Source organism: Puntigrus tetrazona, chromosome 3 (assembly GCF_018831695.1).
Source record: "Puntigrus tetrazona isolate hp1 chromosome 3, ASM1883169v1, whole genome shotgun sequence".
In the NCBI taxonomy this organism is placed as follows: Eukaryota; Metazoa; Chordata; class Actinopteri; order Cypriniformes; family Cyprinidae; genus Puntigrus; species Puntigrus tetrazona.
This window is the reverse complement of record NC_056701.1, coordinates 21160516-21178243: the sequence shown is the minus strand read 5'-3', so window position 1 is coordinate 21178243 and position 17728 is coordinate 21160516. Positions and strand designations below refer to the sequence as shown.

General features: G+C 37.8%; 1 protein-coding gene across 3 annotated transcripts in view; it reads left to right on the top strand.

Annotated features, from left to right (window-relative positions):
* Positions 1-491: 491 nt before the first annotated feature.
* LOC122337364 (speckle type BTB/POZ protein) overlaps positions 492-17728 on the top strand; it is an 84421-nt gene continuing 67184 nt past the window's right edge. For 2 of the 3 annotated variants that reach the window (XR_006249534.1, XM_043233774.1), the window contains exons 1-2: positions 492-625; positions 13888-14005. The gene's annotated coding sequence lies outside the window, so the exon portion shown is untranslated. Of the gene's footprint in view, positions 626-13887; positions 14006-14556; positions 14656-17728 lie in introns of all 3 variants that reach the window. The other variant, XM_043233775.1, reaches the window with a different exon arrangement.

Genomic DNA, 17728 nt, shown 5'->3' with positions numbered 1-17728 from the left:
TTACATACAAAAGTTGTTTTGCAATATACCTGCAACACTTTACAATAAGGTGTCATTTGTTAACATTAGTTAAATAACATTAACAAACAATGAACAATACGTTTACAACAGTATTTATTCATCTTTGTTAACATTCGTTCATAAAAACATACAACTATTAATTTTTAGTTCATGTTCAAATTAGCATTAAGTGAGATTAATAAATGCTGTAAAAGTATTGTTGACTATTAGTTCAAGTTAACTAATGTTAACTAGTGAACCTTATTGTAAAGTGTTACCAATATAACCGTCGCTCTACATAGAAATATTACATATTGTATTACATACTACATATTGTTATTCCGTGTTTATTTGTTTTTCTTTATCTGTTTTTATTTTGTTATTATCTCGTCCTTCTGTTGAACTGCGAAAGCTTTTGTCACGAAAACCAAGTCGTCGCATGTGTAAACACAAGTGGCATTAAGGCATTCTGATAATTATTTACACTGGTGTGACAACCACAGCACAGCGCGCGCTCAAGCGGTGCGCGCGCGCGCTCCTGTCCTCCGTCATTCATTTAACCCGGACGTGAAGCCGCTCCATAGGAAAATATCAGATACGGTAAAACAGCTTACCTTCACAAAAGGTAAGTGTATAAACGCAAACACGCCATAACACGCCGGCAGAAGTAATACATCTCGCTTTTAGCTTTCAGTTAGCTGCGTAAGAGAGAAAACAGCGCGTTTAGAGCGTCCGTGTCGGTTACATTTGAGCTTGTTTCAGGCTGCTGTTGTGGTGCTAACTAGCTTAGCCTCTTGTTGCGCTTGCCAGGCTTTTTACTTTATGGCTCTTATATAACAGCTGTGCAACGTGATTTTATCTGCGCTTTTCTGTGTCTCGATAGTGGATCCTTTTAACCTACGAATGCCTGAGGGTGTGCAGTCGAATTAGTGATGTTTATGACAACTGTCATGTTATAAATGAGCAGACTTGCTGTTCCACCTGCTTCAGTGTTTGTGTTTACTTTGTTTTTTTTTGCGCTAAATGCATTTTGCACGGACGCATTTGATGCTAATCGCCCAATGTGCTTTGGAAATGTGTGTTTTTGGGTTAAGGTCCCCTGTCACATTCACTGCAGCGCTTGAGTATTGTTATAAACGCTTGTAAGTAGTTTTTGGGCAGAGGCCTGGGTATCAGTGACACGGGACATGCGAAATACTGATCCCGCATTGATTGTGAATGGGAGGATCGTACCGCGCATGCGCCGCCTACACCTCCAGCATCCTGCCAGATAGTGGGCCGTCGTTGTGCGCGTGCGCAGTGCGGCGCTGCAGGGGCGCTCTTTGCCAGAAAGTGAGCCGCGTTCATGATCGCCTTCACGCAGACGTGTTGAATGGGTTGCTGCATTGCAGAAATTAGGCACAGCTGACAAGTTGGGCTGCCTAGAGCGCTTGTGAAGCGGAACGGTGGCTGTGCCTCTCATGGATTGTTTGTGGGGGTGGCTTCAGATCAGCTCTGGGTCCCCAGCTGGTAATTTATTCGGGAAAAATGTGATGTTATGTTGAGTTTGTAGGAACACACTTCATTTTAACACATCAGAACTGGAAAAACCCCTTGTGTTTTACGCACACACCTGTGACTCAACTAATAGGACTAGCCCCTATGTCTTCAATAGTGGGGAAGAAATCTGCTCGGTAACACCAAAAACACCTGCTCTGCCACTTTAGCAGCAATAGTGTCCAGCACAGGTGGTGGTGGTGGTGGTTTTTGGAGTTTGATCGCTTTTATTGCGTTGCATGCATGTTTACATTAAATATAGACATTGTGTTAAAGACACACTTCTGCTTAAAAAAAGTTTAGGGTCAAGTCAAATGTAAAATGTATTATTTTTTTTTCCAGCAAGGGTGTATTAAACTAAACGGTAAACTAAAAAGTAAATTTCAATGAAGTCTGTTTTTATACTGTTTGTTTGTCATAGAATTCTAGAACAATGCATGATGGTTCCCCCAAATAATTATTAAGCAGCATTTATATTTGATATTTGAAGTACACTTGGCTTTGCCATTAGAGAGAGAAAAAAAGGAGGAAAACACGTTTTAAAATATCAAAGTGGGAACTTTTAATTGTAATGTTTCTTTTAGAGACATTTAAATATCTTCTAGACCTCAGACTTTTGAACGTTAATACATTACATTAGTACATTAGTTTATGTATGGTAATATGTAACTCTTTGATTTAAGCTTTAAGTCTGGAAATACAGGCGAAATTTGTCATTTTCTGTTCACTTGCATGAAGTTGAGGATTCTTTTTTCATTCTTGCTGTTTTGTCAGTCCCACAATTCCTAGTGCAGTCCTGCCATGTAACTCCCATAGAGAATGAATTGCAAATGCCCACTCACCTTTTGCTAGTGGCCTCATACAGTTACAGAGAGTGTGCTGGAGAGCGATGGAGACACAGATTGCGGGGGAAAATGCTCAGCTAATGCACTTCTGGAGATGTGTGTTTTCCTAATCTATCTGATGCCCAGTTCTTAACCCCAGCTATGAAATAATAATGAAACCGAAATAGTGAAACTCCTCTGAGCATGCTGCTCTTTTTAAATACGTCAAACTTCTGCCATCTGTTGTTGCGCTCGCATTCTTTATTTCCATATTTATTCTGGCTTTTTAGCATACGTCCTGAAATCAGTCTGACCCACTTCCCACAGTTTTGAGAATTTTAAGGAGCTGTAGTTGGTCTCTCCTTGTCTGTGATATTTATACCAGTTCTGCATTGTCTGTCTTCTGTAAAATAGCACAGTCAAACTTGTATTTGTGTCTTTAAATCTATTTTGAATAATTCTGTGGATTTGTCAATTAGAATTCATTTGAGTACCCGATCTCCTGCAGTTTAATTTTAGCATTTAATGCAATTTTTGGATATAATTTTTTTTTTTTTTGAGCAGCCTCTCAAATCTCTCCGAATCGTTAGATGTAAATTTTGTTTACACTAATAACACTCTTAAATCTGTGGCTGTTATGAGGAATCTGGGGTGTCTCAGCAGGTTTGTCAGAAATGACGAATTCTTTCCTGTAACTATCAGCTGTGTAAAATGGGGCTGATGGAGCGTCTCTGAATAAACTCTTGCATTAGGCGCTGATTAAAGTCCAGCGTGAATGTGATGGTTTCTTTCATTTCGGAGAGATTTACTACCGCAACTCTGGCTTGGCAGTTTCCGCTATTCGAAAATAAAGTAATCCATCAATTAGTCAGCAGCTCCATCAAAGCCAAGATATTACGCACCAAATTGCCTCGAATGATGAACAGTTGTAATTTATGAACAAACCAGAGACCAGGCGGCAGACTGAGAAAGAGAGAGATTGCACTGCTGAAATATTCAGATTGTTATTATAATTTTTTTTTTTTTTTTAAGCTGTTGTTTTTAAATAATCAGTAATGTTAACAGTACTAAATGGCTTGCTTGGGTGTTATAAACATGGATTGTTATTTGTTTAATAACTCCCTGATAAAGTGTGTGCTTAAAATGTACCCAATCAGCAGTCACATATTCACAACGTCTGAATCGTATGCTAAAAGACATCTGGTGCTTTTGAAGGGGAAGTAGTATGAAACACAAACTAAAAAGGAAGAGTTCACCCGAATGTAAAAATTTGCTGACAAACGACTCACCCCCCAGGCCATCCGAGATGTGGATGAGTTTGTTTCTTCTTCGGAAAAGATTTGGAGAAATGCAAAATTAAATCACCAATGGATCCTCTGCAGTGAATGGGTGCCGTCAGAATGAGAGTATTAACTGTTTCTGCTTTCTCCAGTTATAATGTTGTCTTGCCTGAATCAGTTGAGAAATATGCATCGAATTTATTTATTACAAACATTTTATTATTGGGCTAGAGTCACATCTGTTTACTTGTGTTATTGTTTTAATCAGCCGATTGGGCTTTTACTCTGGTACCCATTTATGACAGAGGATCCTTTGAGCAATTGAAATAAATTTGTTCTAATGACCTCATCTACATCTTGGATGACCTGAGAGACTCTTTGGGGTGAACTATTTGTTCAACATGGCTGACCAGTTAATTGGCAGATGGAGCTGCATTAATGGCATTGCTTTAACTGCTTACCGCATGTCTTTATATTGTAGTAGCTCTTTGAATGTGACTAGTTTTCTTCAGGTATTATAGACCTTAGTGCACTGTACAGTTGCATTGCTATAATTGAAAATGGCAGAAGGTTACGAGTAACTGAAAACATGCCCTGCACCTGTAGCAGTTTACTTATCATGGTCAAAGAACTTGTATTTCTGCTCAAGTGGATCTGAAGTTAAATTAAGCTTGGTTTTATTCTCCGTGTGTGTTATTTTTGAGGTTGACTCCTGTAAGATGACGCGTGAGATTTGACAATGAATGGTTTATGAAGAGAGGGGCCGGTTCAAGAGTGTGCGTGTGCATGTTAAAGATGGGAGCGAAGGCGTAAGGATGTGTGGGTGAGAATAGGCTCATTTTTCACACAGACGGTTGCACTGAGGACACGTAGTGGCGATTGAATTCGTTTACATGAGAGGATGGAAATTGAAATATGGATTGGGGTTGCAAATGCCTGTGTGAGCTTCCATATAAGGGCTAAAATATTTTCCTGCTCGTCGTCTGTGCCTGCGCACACATCAGATTGTATCGCGTGTGCAAGTACATTTAGATGTAAGGAGCCACAGAAAGGTATAAACTGGATCTGAGTACGTGTCTGTCTGCGTGGACTTATTGTGTGCAAATTGTAACCTCAGTAATGAATATTTCCCTCATTCTTAACACGGAGATACTCTAGTATACAGCTTCTCCCTCTCTCTCCCACGCTCTCCTTGTCTTCTGAAATCTTGTTGCCCTCGTTAGTATTCATGTAGACATAATACACTAAAAACATAAACAGATCGGATAGTCGTTTAATGTCTTTTATAGCATTTTTTTCACTTATAACCTGAAGGTTACTTGCATGAAAAGTGTGTTGTATTTAAAGCTATTTTGTTACCTATCTGGGACTGCTGTAAACATTTTGAAAATGTTGTATCTCTAATAAAAAAAACAAAACAAAACTGTCTTTAATTTCCAAGCAGTATGAAGACTATTCTGTTTGATTTGTTCAATTCTGCAGAAAAGTAGCCCTCCAGGATTGAAACGGCCCATGCCTGATGCATGGTGAATGTTAAAATTATTTTGCTTTGTGTGAATGATGAGGATTGTACTTTTTTTTCAGCTCTAGTGATAATATTAAGATATTATGGCATGAATCGTTTAGTCCAGTATCACATGTTACTGATTCAGGTTAGTGTAACCGAAGGGTAAGGGCAGGGTAGAGCTCAGATGAAATCGATAGTTCAGACGTTTAACCTTTTATTTTTGGCAGGACATTAGTGATGTCCAGAAAAGGAGTGTGCCAGAGGGGAAGCAGGTGGGAGTGTGACTCGGCCCTCGGACTGTTTGATAGTTAGGCATCTATTGATTGAGATTCTAGCTCACTAACAGCCGCTAATGGTCAAACACACACACACACACACACACACACACACGCGCACTCATGCTCACGCTCATTTAGCAGAGAGTTGTACAAGACAGTTAAAGCTGTGTCCAAAAAAGCAGCTGCCTTCCTGTCCAGACAGCCATTGACTTGCCTGGCAGCATTTTTGAATGAAGGCACCAGACTGCTTTCCGGTTGTCATGTGTAATGATCTAAAACACACTGAAGTGCGCTGTGGAAATAGCCATGGGAGTATGTAATGACTACAGTGCTTATGTGTCGGTAGAAATTGAATCATATGTTGAAAACAAAAAAAGAAAATTGATGCGTTTAAATTAATTTACTACTTTTAACTGCTCCATCAGACGCCATTTTTGTTAACCAACCACTGACTCACACACAAGATTGTGGGAAATCATAGGCTGCATAGAATAAATTTGTGCTAAAAATTGACCAGATGGAGACATCTAATAGGCAGGATGGAGTCAAACATGCCTTGTTATACCTCAAGTTTCAAACACAGACTTAAAACACAGCAGTACATTTCATTCTGCAGTAAAAATAGAGGTATGAAAAGCAGGGAAGCATGTACGTTTGCGTTAGTAGAATGTTTTGGGGCAGAAAAAGGTGTGTGTGTGGCTGTGCTGTATATCTGTCTCCCTCTCTTTCTACAATCTGGTGTGTTTCCTCACTTGTGTGGTAATGAGCTTGATGAATATTCATGAGGCAGGGCTGTCGGCAGCACGTAGATCAGGATTCCTGTGAAACTGATGTGCATGAAGGTGCTGGAAAAAACCCCCACCAGTGACCTGCTTGGTCTTAAAAATGGTTCAAAGTTTGCTTTATTATATATATATATATATATATATATATATATATATTTTTTTTTACTATATGTAAATTATTAATGTTTACATTTTTTTGCATATTACTCAAAAAAAAAAAAATGTTCTGATTATTCAGACCAAACAACATAAAGCCTGTCTTGTTCATAAAAGGTAATTTTGGTTTATTGGTGTCTACTGCTCCTGTTTTTTTTCCTCCTTCACTATTTTCTGTTCTTCTTGTTTTGTTATTTATCTGTTATTTGGTTGGAATTATATGAAATGAAACTTCTGTTAGGTTAAGGCTGTTTTACACTGAAAGCTGTTCAGTAGAGAGCGAGACTGTGTTATTGTGCAAGTTGATAACGCTCATTTTCTACATTTTTCGTTTCGACTGCTTTGTTCTGCTCCACCTGTCTCCTCTTGTCTATCTCTTTCTCCTTTCTCTCCCTCTCTGGATGTCAACTTCTCTCACTCTTTCTCTCCTTGACTTTACTTGTCTAAATACCTGTCTCTCCTTCTCACTTTTTCCCCCCTCTCTTTCTCTGTCTCCCGCTGTTATGTGTCTAACTGCTCGTTAAGCCATCTGTAAAACCTTTGATCTCAAAGCTTTGCCACTCAGCAGCCAAACAGAAGTGTGTGTGTGTGTGTGTGTGTGTGTCTCTGACTCAGGTTTGTTTCACGTGTGTGAGCGATGAACAAACTTCAAGTGTGTATTTATCTCTCATAGTTTTGGAAGGAAAGTGCAGCAGGAGCCTTATTTTGAAACACTTAATAGTTTGTTTGAGCTTCATTATCATAATTTGTGGACCTTGCAGTCTAAACCGTTTGAATTGAAGCAAGGTATTTATACCAAGCTCATAAAAAGTACTCTCTTCAAGAATGAGTGACTTTATGAAGCTGATGCAAATGTTTTAGGAGCCACAAAGTATAGTTTTAAGGACCTTGTCAGCATCACTTCTGACTGAATCAAAGCAAGGTTTAGGATCTTTAATATCAGCCAAAGTGAAGTGGAAAATTTGAATTGGGATTGCACCACTTGCTTCAAATTCCTGGTAGGGTAATAATCTGCTGTGGCTGCCTGGCCTCGCAGCGACAGACTTTTTAGTCTAGCATTTCCAGCCAATCAAACTGAACTTAAGCCAGAGATGGTCTTATTATGGGGAGATTCCAGCCTCTCTGACTCTATAAAACGTAATTGTCATCTCTGATCACATGTGTCTTGATAACCAATCACTTTGGGTTGTATGAGAGTTTTCTGAGACCGTAGTAATGAATAAGTGTTGGAAACTGAATCCAGCCTGTCACGGATTTTGTCAGTGACGACTTATAAAACTTATAAAGCATTTGTTTTTGCTAATCCTGAAGATTTTTCCTGGAGATATTTAGCCACATTTTTGTGAGCTAAATGCACCAGATGGGGCTCGAAGGGTTTGTAAGCTTGCCTCTGAGGCTAAGACACACCTTTTATCTGCATATCACTGATTTGGCCACTGAAATGGCAAACGAGGCCTAACCATCTGTAGCTACAGGAACAGAACACACTTGAGCTTTCTTACAGTTACTGTCTGCAAATGAAGGGCCCTGTGAAAATTAGCATTGGATATCATCTTAGTTTATTTTAGTCCCCAACATTTTAAAAGGAAATATATCAATGTATGAATGAACACTGCCCTCAAGGTGTCATTTCATGGGGTCTTTAAACATTAGTCGAGATGAATATCACACGGTATACTGCAGATGAGGCTGTGTTTGTGTGTCAGTGGCTGAAAGGACGTCCTTTCAGTCTCATCTGTTCATCAATGAGAGGGACCACTCAGAGCGGACATGTTTGCTCTCCTTCATCTCACTCTGCCTCTGTGCTGTCCATCCAAATGGGTGGCCTGGGGTCTCGTCTCATCAACACGTCTGCTAGTTTAGAGAGCTGTGCTTGTGATCAAAGCCGTGTGCGTCTCTGAGGGCTCTGATGTCATTCAGGTATGATGTCTGGATGCTTTATAGACCTGCTCAGAATACCTCCTGACAGCAATGCACACACACACTGATGATGCCTTTTATAGAGCTTTGTCACCTTCTTCTTAGGAGCAGAATCAATTATCAGTAATTAAGTTAGTGTCAAAGTCTTTATCACTCATTCAACCGGACAGTTTTTTTGGGGGTTTTCTTCATCTCTTTTCTTTTACTCGGATGTCCAAGAAAGACCTGTCTTGTTCTTCCCGTGACATCTGGGTTCTTTCTTTCATTTTAGTTTTTCGCTTTTTTTTATTTTTTTATTTTCTTTTGTCATCTGAAGAAAAAGCATTCTTTTAATTAGTCTCAGGCTTCTGAGAAAGCATGGGCAATTTTATTGTTGATTGAGCGTGTTAATAAAGCATATCAAATTAAATTCATTTTTTTTTTATGTTTGTGGGTAGAATGGTGTAATTTTGACTAAATTAATCTCTCTTTCCTGAGTCTAGTCTTCTAGCGTTCTTTTTTTTTTTGCCATTGGTGCACGAGAATCAACAATCAAGCATATGATTAATTGCATAAAAGTATATTTATGGTTCTTCATACATTAATATGTATATGTATATTGGTGTGTGACTTTTTTTTTTTATCAAAAATACATTCAAAATGCAGTAAACATTTGAATACATTACGATAAATGTTTTATTCAAATATAGTTTTAAATATTTTACTACATTTAAAATGTTTGGTGGTATGTGACATAGCCGAGTGAACTCAGACGTGCTTGAGCCCTACTAAAAGTATTTGTCCAATAATGGTGGAAGTTTGTTTACGCTCGGTTGTATTCAGCTTTTTGGACATTTTATTTGAATGCTAAAGTTTGCCCTGTAAAGAGCCTGTTAAGTGACTAATTAAAAAAGACCCAAATGTAAATGCCCTCCAAAACCGTGTTACATGGAACATTTGGCTGCCCAGCATTAGGATCATCACAGATATAAACTGTTGTATTTGCACTTATCATAGGACCAGTATATCACATTCCTTTCAGTTTGCACTGGCACTTTTATGTTGCCAGGTGTAAATGAATTGGATGTGCACAATTGGAAAACGGTCTAATTGCTCAATGTGCGTGAAGTGTAAATACACCCCACAATGCCCCATAGAAGTTTTTCATCTGTAAACCTCGGTGTGGCGCCACACGTGTGATCTATTACTCTCATTAAGCCACAAAAACAAGTGTATGAATGTTTTTAAGAGAGGTAGCGCTGCACATAGAGCGAGGGTCTTCAGCAGGGGGTCTGCCAATTATTCTATTCGCAAAATCATTAGTGTGAGATTTTTAAAATGTGTTAAAAATGCGATATTAAGTGAACTGCAGTCCAAGCAAAAGCTAAGAAGCTAAAGTTCAGCTGAATGATTCATAGTTCCTCCCACATTAAAATGCATTAAGTTAAATTTAAATATCACCATTGTTAGAAGTAAATGCGTCTGTGTAAATGCAGACTGTATTCCTTAACGCCAGTCCACACGGATAGGATAGAGAGTTATGAAAGGCAAATCAAGGGTGCAGATAAAAGCATTAGAAAGGAAGAATGTGGTGGGCTAGTGAGAGGACTGGTAGAAACAGAAAGAAAAGTGAAGCACTCCTGGCACAGAGCGTCTGATCGTGACTTGTTGCCCTTGAATGTCTTCTGTTAAATGTGTGAAGGGGAAGCATTTATCTTCTGTATACCTGTGTGAGCGTGTCTATCTGTCCTCCAGCTGACAGCAGCGCTCTTCATGTTGACACTCATTCTCTCTTATCATCTGTTTTTACACACTACAGCTTCACTCTGAAGAACACACCTCTACCTTTCGCTGCCTAATGCTGCCTTCATGTCCTTCTGGGAAGCTATTTAGTTGTAATTATGAAGTGATTTGGTTAAACAAGTAATTGAAGGTTGTATTTCTCCTTAATTTTAGTTGCTTTTAAGGTGACCATTGGGCACCAATTTAAAGGATTAGTTCACTTCTCGAATAAACATTTCCTGTTAATTGACTAACCCCTATGTCATTCAAGATGTCCTGCTTTCTGTGTGTGTGTATATGTAAAAGAAAGGTAATCCTTTAATGACAGATTATGGCTAATATTAAAAGTATCTCATTCTGAGGAGTGCTTTCTCTTTAAGAGCAACGCATGTCCGAGTGGTGTGCATTCGAGCATAAAATGTGCCGTGAGCACTTTCAGGCCGCATACTCCCTCTTATATGAACCAAACTAATCGTTCAGATCCATTTGTTACAACTCTCTGAGCTCTATTCACTAACAAGAGTTTTTCAACCATCTAATCATTATCCCAGAGGTCCCTCCTCTATTATTATAATTACATTTTTTTTTTTCTCATGCAAACAGTGTACACGCTGCAATTCAAAAGTTTTGGGTTAAAGTTTTTTTTTTTTTTTTTTTTTTAGCTAATACTCAACAAGGCTTAATACAATAAGAAAAGGAAAATATTACGATTTATATTAACATTTTATTGTAATATAATTTTTTTATTAGGAACTGATCCTTTTTTTTGTTTTTTTTTTTGTTTCTTTGTATGGACATTTCAAAGAACAGACTATTGTAACCTATTGTTAAATTTATAAATGTCTTTTACTTTCACTTTTGATCAATTTAGTTCGTCCATATTGACTGAAAGTATGAACTTCTTTTTAGCAAATCAAAAAAAATGACTGTCCTAAATTTGAAAGGTTTATATTTTTCTGTAATGGATTTCAAAAGGAATATTTAAAATTAGTAGCACAAATTTATTTCGCATGTGTTAGTGATCGTCCATAAGTTGAACATAACCATGTCAGACCGAATACAAATGAGTACTTTGGGGTTTGTAGCTCATTTAAATTAGCATTCGAATGAGGTCACCCTTCTCATATAAATTTGATTTCTTGTAATGGTTCTTTAAGGAATAGTTCGCCCCAAAATTGTGAACTCAGCCTCTTCCTTTAATGACCCACTGCCGATAACCCCTTCATAATTTATGGCCTTTATCAAAGGAAATCTAACGCAGACACAGGATTTATAAAAGCCTTTACACGTGTTCCATCACTTTTTTTTTTTTCTTCTTTTATGCTTCCATATTTATTCAGCTCACTCTCGTTTGTTTCCGTCTTTCCATCTCTCCCAACAGTAGATTGCTGTCCAGTGCAGAGTTGATCATCTATCTCTCTGTGTCTCTTCCACTCTCCCCCTTCATCTCTCTCACTCTCATCTCTCCTGCTCGCATTCATTCTTTTTGTGCTCGAGCACCTTTTGGCAATAGCTATTTAATTTAATTGTTGAACCTAATATTGATTGAGCCACATGTGATGCGTAAACCTGAATTGGCTTTAGTATTGATCTAGTTTTTGTTTTTATTGACCTCATAGGCCTCTGCGTTGGGAATAGTTTTTCGCCTTCTCGACTAGGAAAGCGCACGCTTGCACTTTCACCTTTGAGAAGACGTGTCTGTGTGCTGTTTGTTTGTGAGAATACATATATTCTTTGCCTGTGATTTGTGTTTACCGCTGTTTTTAAAAACGTACCGAGATGCCTACCGGGGGGACAGACATCATAGATGTGTCTGTGACACCCAGAAATGCTGATTGGCAGGTTGGCAGCTCACTATATTTTAAGACACAGCCCTGTGTAACCTCCGTCTATCCTTTGTCAAATGAAGGGACTTGTTTCTGTTTTTGTCTGCTTGCGGTAAAAGCTGCGAAAATCAATAGTATTGTGATTCTTTTGTGTCGAATAGATACTCTCAGGCTAAGTATCAATTTTAATTATTATTGCGCATGTCAAGGAATTGACTTTCTAAAGCTCATTAGATGGCATAATAACTTTCTTCTTCAATCAGAGAACAGAGGTGAGAGTTCTCTGAAGCGTAGCACAGCTGCATAGGTTTGGAAGGGCTTCTCTGCTTCCTGTCGAATGTGTTTGCTCTGTGTTATAAGAAGGGAAGTCGACACACACAGTTTTTGCAGTTTGACGAATCACAAAATGAAGTCTTTAATAGGGGTGGACGATAAACTGGTAGAAATTTGATACCACTCATAAGTATAAGATTTAAAAAAAATGAGAGAAATTAATCATTTTATTCATCATGCGTGAGTGTGATGTAAAGTGAGTAAAAGCATTTTAAAATGCTTTGTTTACTAAAAGCATTAACAAATTTAATATCTGATAAATGCTGTTGATTAAACTTTATATTTATCAAAAAATCCTTAAAGCGTGTCATGATTTCCACACAATATATGAAGAATATTATGAACGTTCTAATTATTACAAATGTTTCTTGAGTCAATAAATATTAATCTAAAATATTATGCGACACTGAGAACTGAAATCTCAGGAATAACTTTTTTTTTTATAAATATTTTACAACATTTTTTTTTTCATCAAATAAATGTAGCCTTGATGAGCAGAAGACATTGCTTTCAAAATCATTAAGAATTGTAATTTAAGCTTTTAGAAGGTACTTAAGATATGATATTGTTTGTGTAATGCAGCTTTTTATTTTTACAGGTCAGGATGTATTAAAATAAGATATCTTTTAATGTGCTAAAATATACTTTTAATAAGTCTTAGGGACATGACTTGAGATATTCAGATTTTCATTTTTGTTTAATTTGTCTGTAGTTGATCACAAGACTGAGTTATGGAATGGAAAATAACAAGTTGGGGCACACACACACGCACACACACACACACACTACTATATACGTCTTGTGAAGTCACAGGTAATCATTGGTTGTGCTTTGAAATATCAGCAGCAAGTGGGGTTGTGGAAATTGTCTGAACTTTGAGTGGCACACTAAAACGCTTGCCTGGCAGTGCTGTAGCTGATGCTTTGCTCAAAAGCCCCAGAGTTCAATGACATGAGTCCTCATCAGTGAGTGCGTCATGTGACCCAGATATCTTTTCAATTTACTAGTACCTTCTGTACTAGACTGGACGTACACTAGCTGAAGGAGTAGAGAATCCAGTCCTCGGTATCGCTGTGAGCAGGTTTTTGGATGATAATGGTGTTAAGCTGTGGAGATTTGTGCTTCCCAGGGAGTGTAGAGCAGTTATAGCCCAGCTTGTGTTTGATGTCATGTCTAGGGCATGATGGGATTGATTTCTGAACTGGTCTGAGTGCTTCAGGGCTTCAGAGTCTCCTTGAGCTGTTCTTGTGCCTTAAATACCTGAACGTCCAGGGCTTTGGCCTAGCTGTGGACTGATTGCATGATGGGGGGGAAACATCATTTTTACTCAGTCAAGATAGTTATTATATTAAATTCTCTTTTATAACATTACTTCAGTTTTTGTTACTCGAGTGTTGCATAACTATTTTTTCCCCCAGACCTATTCATTTGTGTTGAATAACAGTGTCTTTTATTTTGTGGCAAAGTCTCAGGTCAAATTAAAATTCATTTGTTCGGCGACGTGTTATGAAATGTGTATATTTTCTATATTTATATATATGTGAATAAAAATCATAGAATTCTTTGTTCTAAGAAATGTCAAAAATAGGTGGTTTCAGTTTTACAGTTTCCTTTATCGGAACTTTGTGGCATGTCTCGATGACCTCACTACAAGTCTCTTTTCTTCTGCTTCTTTTCTCAGATCTTCTTCTGGATCATTGAAAATCAAAACTCATACGCACGCCACAGAATATCTGAAGCTGAGAAGTTCATCAGAGGGATGACCACGTGATGCCACATCTCTGCCTCATCACCAATAGGTAAAAATACATTTGACTGTTGGATAAAAGCCACATTGGACCTATTAGACCTATTGAACTTGGATTCAAAACAATAAGTGAACAGAACTTTTACATGGCTGTTTTGTACTTGGTGCTTGTTGTAAAGGTTAAATTAGGTTCAGGGACACTTATACTACAAGCCATACGGCACATAAGTGGAGTGATTCAAATGAGGAAATGGAAAGATTTGGGGAAGAACAAGAAGAGAGAAATAAAAAGGGCCTCTTTAATGGGCAGAGAAGGACACTGGGAGGTTTTGCAGAGACGTGAAGTGGAGGCGAAAAGAAAAGCAGACGAGCAGAAATGAAAAGGTGAAGGTTTGGTGCTGAAGGATGCAGATTTAAACATCTCGATGACAATGGGGTAATGAAAGTGGCATTTTTATGGCTAATAATGGACCGCCGGGTGCTGAAAGACCGCTGCGTGAAAGTAGTGGAAGGAAAAATCTTAAATGTTAAGACTGAAAGGAATAGCATGTGAGAACTTCTGTTCAGGAAATAATGTGTTTTTAAATGTGTTTTCTGTGTCAGACCACGTACTCTGTATCCAAGAGGTGAAGGACTCGCGCCGAGAGCACAAACAGGCTCGTCCGCTCAGTTAAAACGCACCGCCACACACCTCTCTCTCAGGTGCGTGTGGTACGGATGACCCTGTGGTGATCACAGGCTTGAGTGCATTACTACTGACAGGATAATTAGCCGCTCATGACCTCGTGTCGGTTTTTATCCCCGTCTCTGTTCTCTACATCTTTTTCAGCATTAGCCTATGGCTCTTTTATCTTTTAAGAGCAGCACGCTGTCTCTGTCTTTGTCTCCCTCTCTGTAATTGATGACCGTGAATTGCTCGTATCAAGATAATCCATGTTATAAGAACCTTTTTGCTATTCTGTGTTTTAGCAAGTGCACATACATGCAGGAATGTTAGTGTGATCCACAGTGACGTGCGTAGCATGAATGAATAGTTTTTTTTTCCCCATATTTGGTGTTTTCAGATTCAAAGTTTTATGCAATGATTATTCTAGGTTGTTTAGATTATTTTTCAGTTTATATGAATTAACATTCGTGTCAACTTCCTCCAAATTCTTTGAGCAATATTTTCTGTGTTGAATCTGCGACGTAATGAAGCTGTAGTGAGGTAGTGAAAGCGTGTCCATTGTTGGCATCAAGGTCAATCCATGTAGATAAAAGTAGACGTTAAAGGGCTTTTATTTTGCATTCTCTGCATTTTTTTTGCTTTAGAGTGGTCATAATTTAACCATTTTCCACCATCTCTTTGAAATGTAGTTTAAACAGTCTTTTTTTGTTAATGCATTGTTTGAAAACTTCAGTATGTTCATTACTGTCAAAAGCTCAGAGTCTGTAAGGGAACCTATTATGCAAAATTTACTTTCACATGTTGTTTGAACATAAATGCGTTGAGAGAGTGTGTAAACAAACCACCCTATAATTAAACAAATCCACTGGTTCCTTTTTTATCCTCAAATCATAAGCTTTGTCTTAAGAACAAGCTGTTTTTAGAATCCTTAAAATGACGTTACATTATTATTATTATTACTATTTCTGTGTGTGCTTCTGATATGTGTGCTTTTAAAATCATAAATATTATAAGTTTAAAGTGGGTTAATGGTTAGTTCACCCCAAAATGAAAATTCTGTCACTAATTACTTAACGGTAAATCAGTCCATGTGACTCATCAGTCATCAGTGACTCCACTTCAGACACTATAATAACAACTTAATCAACCATTCTTTTCCCTTGAGTTACATATTGCACCATTTTAGAGAGCACCCCCCCAACCCCAACCACCCAACATCAAAAATGTTCTTAAGTATTCTCCAAATTGGTGAAAGACGTAACTTGGGAGAAGAATGGCTGAGTAACTTTTATTTTTGTTTTTGTAGCATTGCTAAACTACAGTCGAGTCACTGATGTCACATGGGCTGTTTTGCTGATGTATATACTACATTTATGGAACTGAATCATTTTGTTTCAATTGCTGTCTGTCTAATTCAGATGGCTCTCCTGTTCCATCAAAAATATCTTAATTTGTGTTCCAAAGATGAACGAAGGTCTTATGGGTTTGAAAACATTTGATGGTGAGTAATTAATGCCATGATTTTCATTTTGTTGAACTGTCCTTTTAAAACACATTATTATTATTATTATTATTATTATTATTTTTTAGCACAATATCTGCGATACGAGCTGTGATCTGTGGGGTACTTTGAGCTCAAGCTTCTCAGACACCTGAGGGACATCTGAGACCTGTATTATATTTAGTAAAAAGGGGCATACTAGGTCCCCCGTGAAGTCTCTTTTGCTCACAAAAAAAAATAAAAAATCTGTAAACAAATGTCAGTTTCCTGTTTTATCATATTTTCTTAGGACACAGTAGTATGGGGATTTAATGGGGTTCATGTCTAAGTGATTACATCATATAAATGCTTTCATGCGGTGTGCCAGTGCTTACAGACGTCGTCCCAGACGTGTAGTGGAATCCCGGAGTGTGAAGAGTGTTTGCTTGCAGTGACACACAGCCTCTGTTGAGGATCCGTTTGCACGTTACAGCAGTCAGCCGAATTTAAGCAGTGACTTCCTCCCTATTATTCCAGAGGTGTAAACACATGCAGTGTAAAATCCTTCCCGTTTCAGATGTTGCCTGAAACCAAGGCTGCGTCGAGAAGAGAAAGTCTCACGCTTCGTCTCTTACATTGCCTCACATCCTGTATTTTTTTTTTTTTTAAAAATTACCATTCGCAGCTTAATTCTTTTTGAGTTTTATTCTTTCATGTTCTGGTGTGTGTACATGGACGCTGGATGTAGAATATTCAGCGGCGTGTGTGTCTGTCTCAGGTAATTGGGTGGCAGAGTGTCACTGGGGCTCAGTTTAAAGCCACATGCAGATTCCACAACTCTACAATCCTACACACGCTGTCACGCAAACTCGTACATTTACTCAGTAGGGGTGAAACTGTTCCCATACAAAAAAGGAAAAAGAAAAGAACCATATGGTTAGCCACCCACAGTTCTGCATGCATGTTTGAACCGTAGTTCATCCCGTGTTTAATGATGCTTCTGAAAATATAACTACATTTGTATGAATTTTTGAAGGCAATTACGATAATCGCCATGTACTTACAGAGGGAAAGAAACTGTAAACCCATGTAAACTGCATTTGACACGCAGACAGGCAAATACAAATGACTACACTTTGTAACATGTCTGTTCATACATCAGTCAGAGCCAAACCATAGCACTGGTATGTGACAAACCTGTTTGAAGAGCTCAACAGAAATGTGTCTTCGCAATAAGCAATTACAGCTTTGAGACATCTACCAAATTTGTTTTTGCTAGATTATTATTGATTTGCATTACTTAACCTGAACAAAACCTTTAGGATGGTAAACAAATTAGATGCTAATGATTTTCCAGCAGAATAGTTTTTGAGCTTGTAGATCTCTCTGCTGCGTGATGCTCAAGTTAGTTAAAATTCTATGAAAATCTGTTTGTGTGAAAATCTATTATTCTATGAAAAATTATCATTTCTGAAAAGGCATCTTGTTGTAAATGACTCATAACTGCATGTAATGTTGTTTTTTTTTTCACCTTGATTTTTTTGGAAAAATTATTATATATATATATATATATATATATATATATATATATATATATATATATATATATATATATATATATATATATA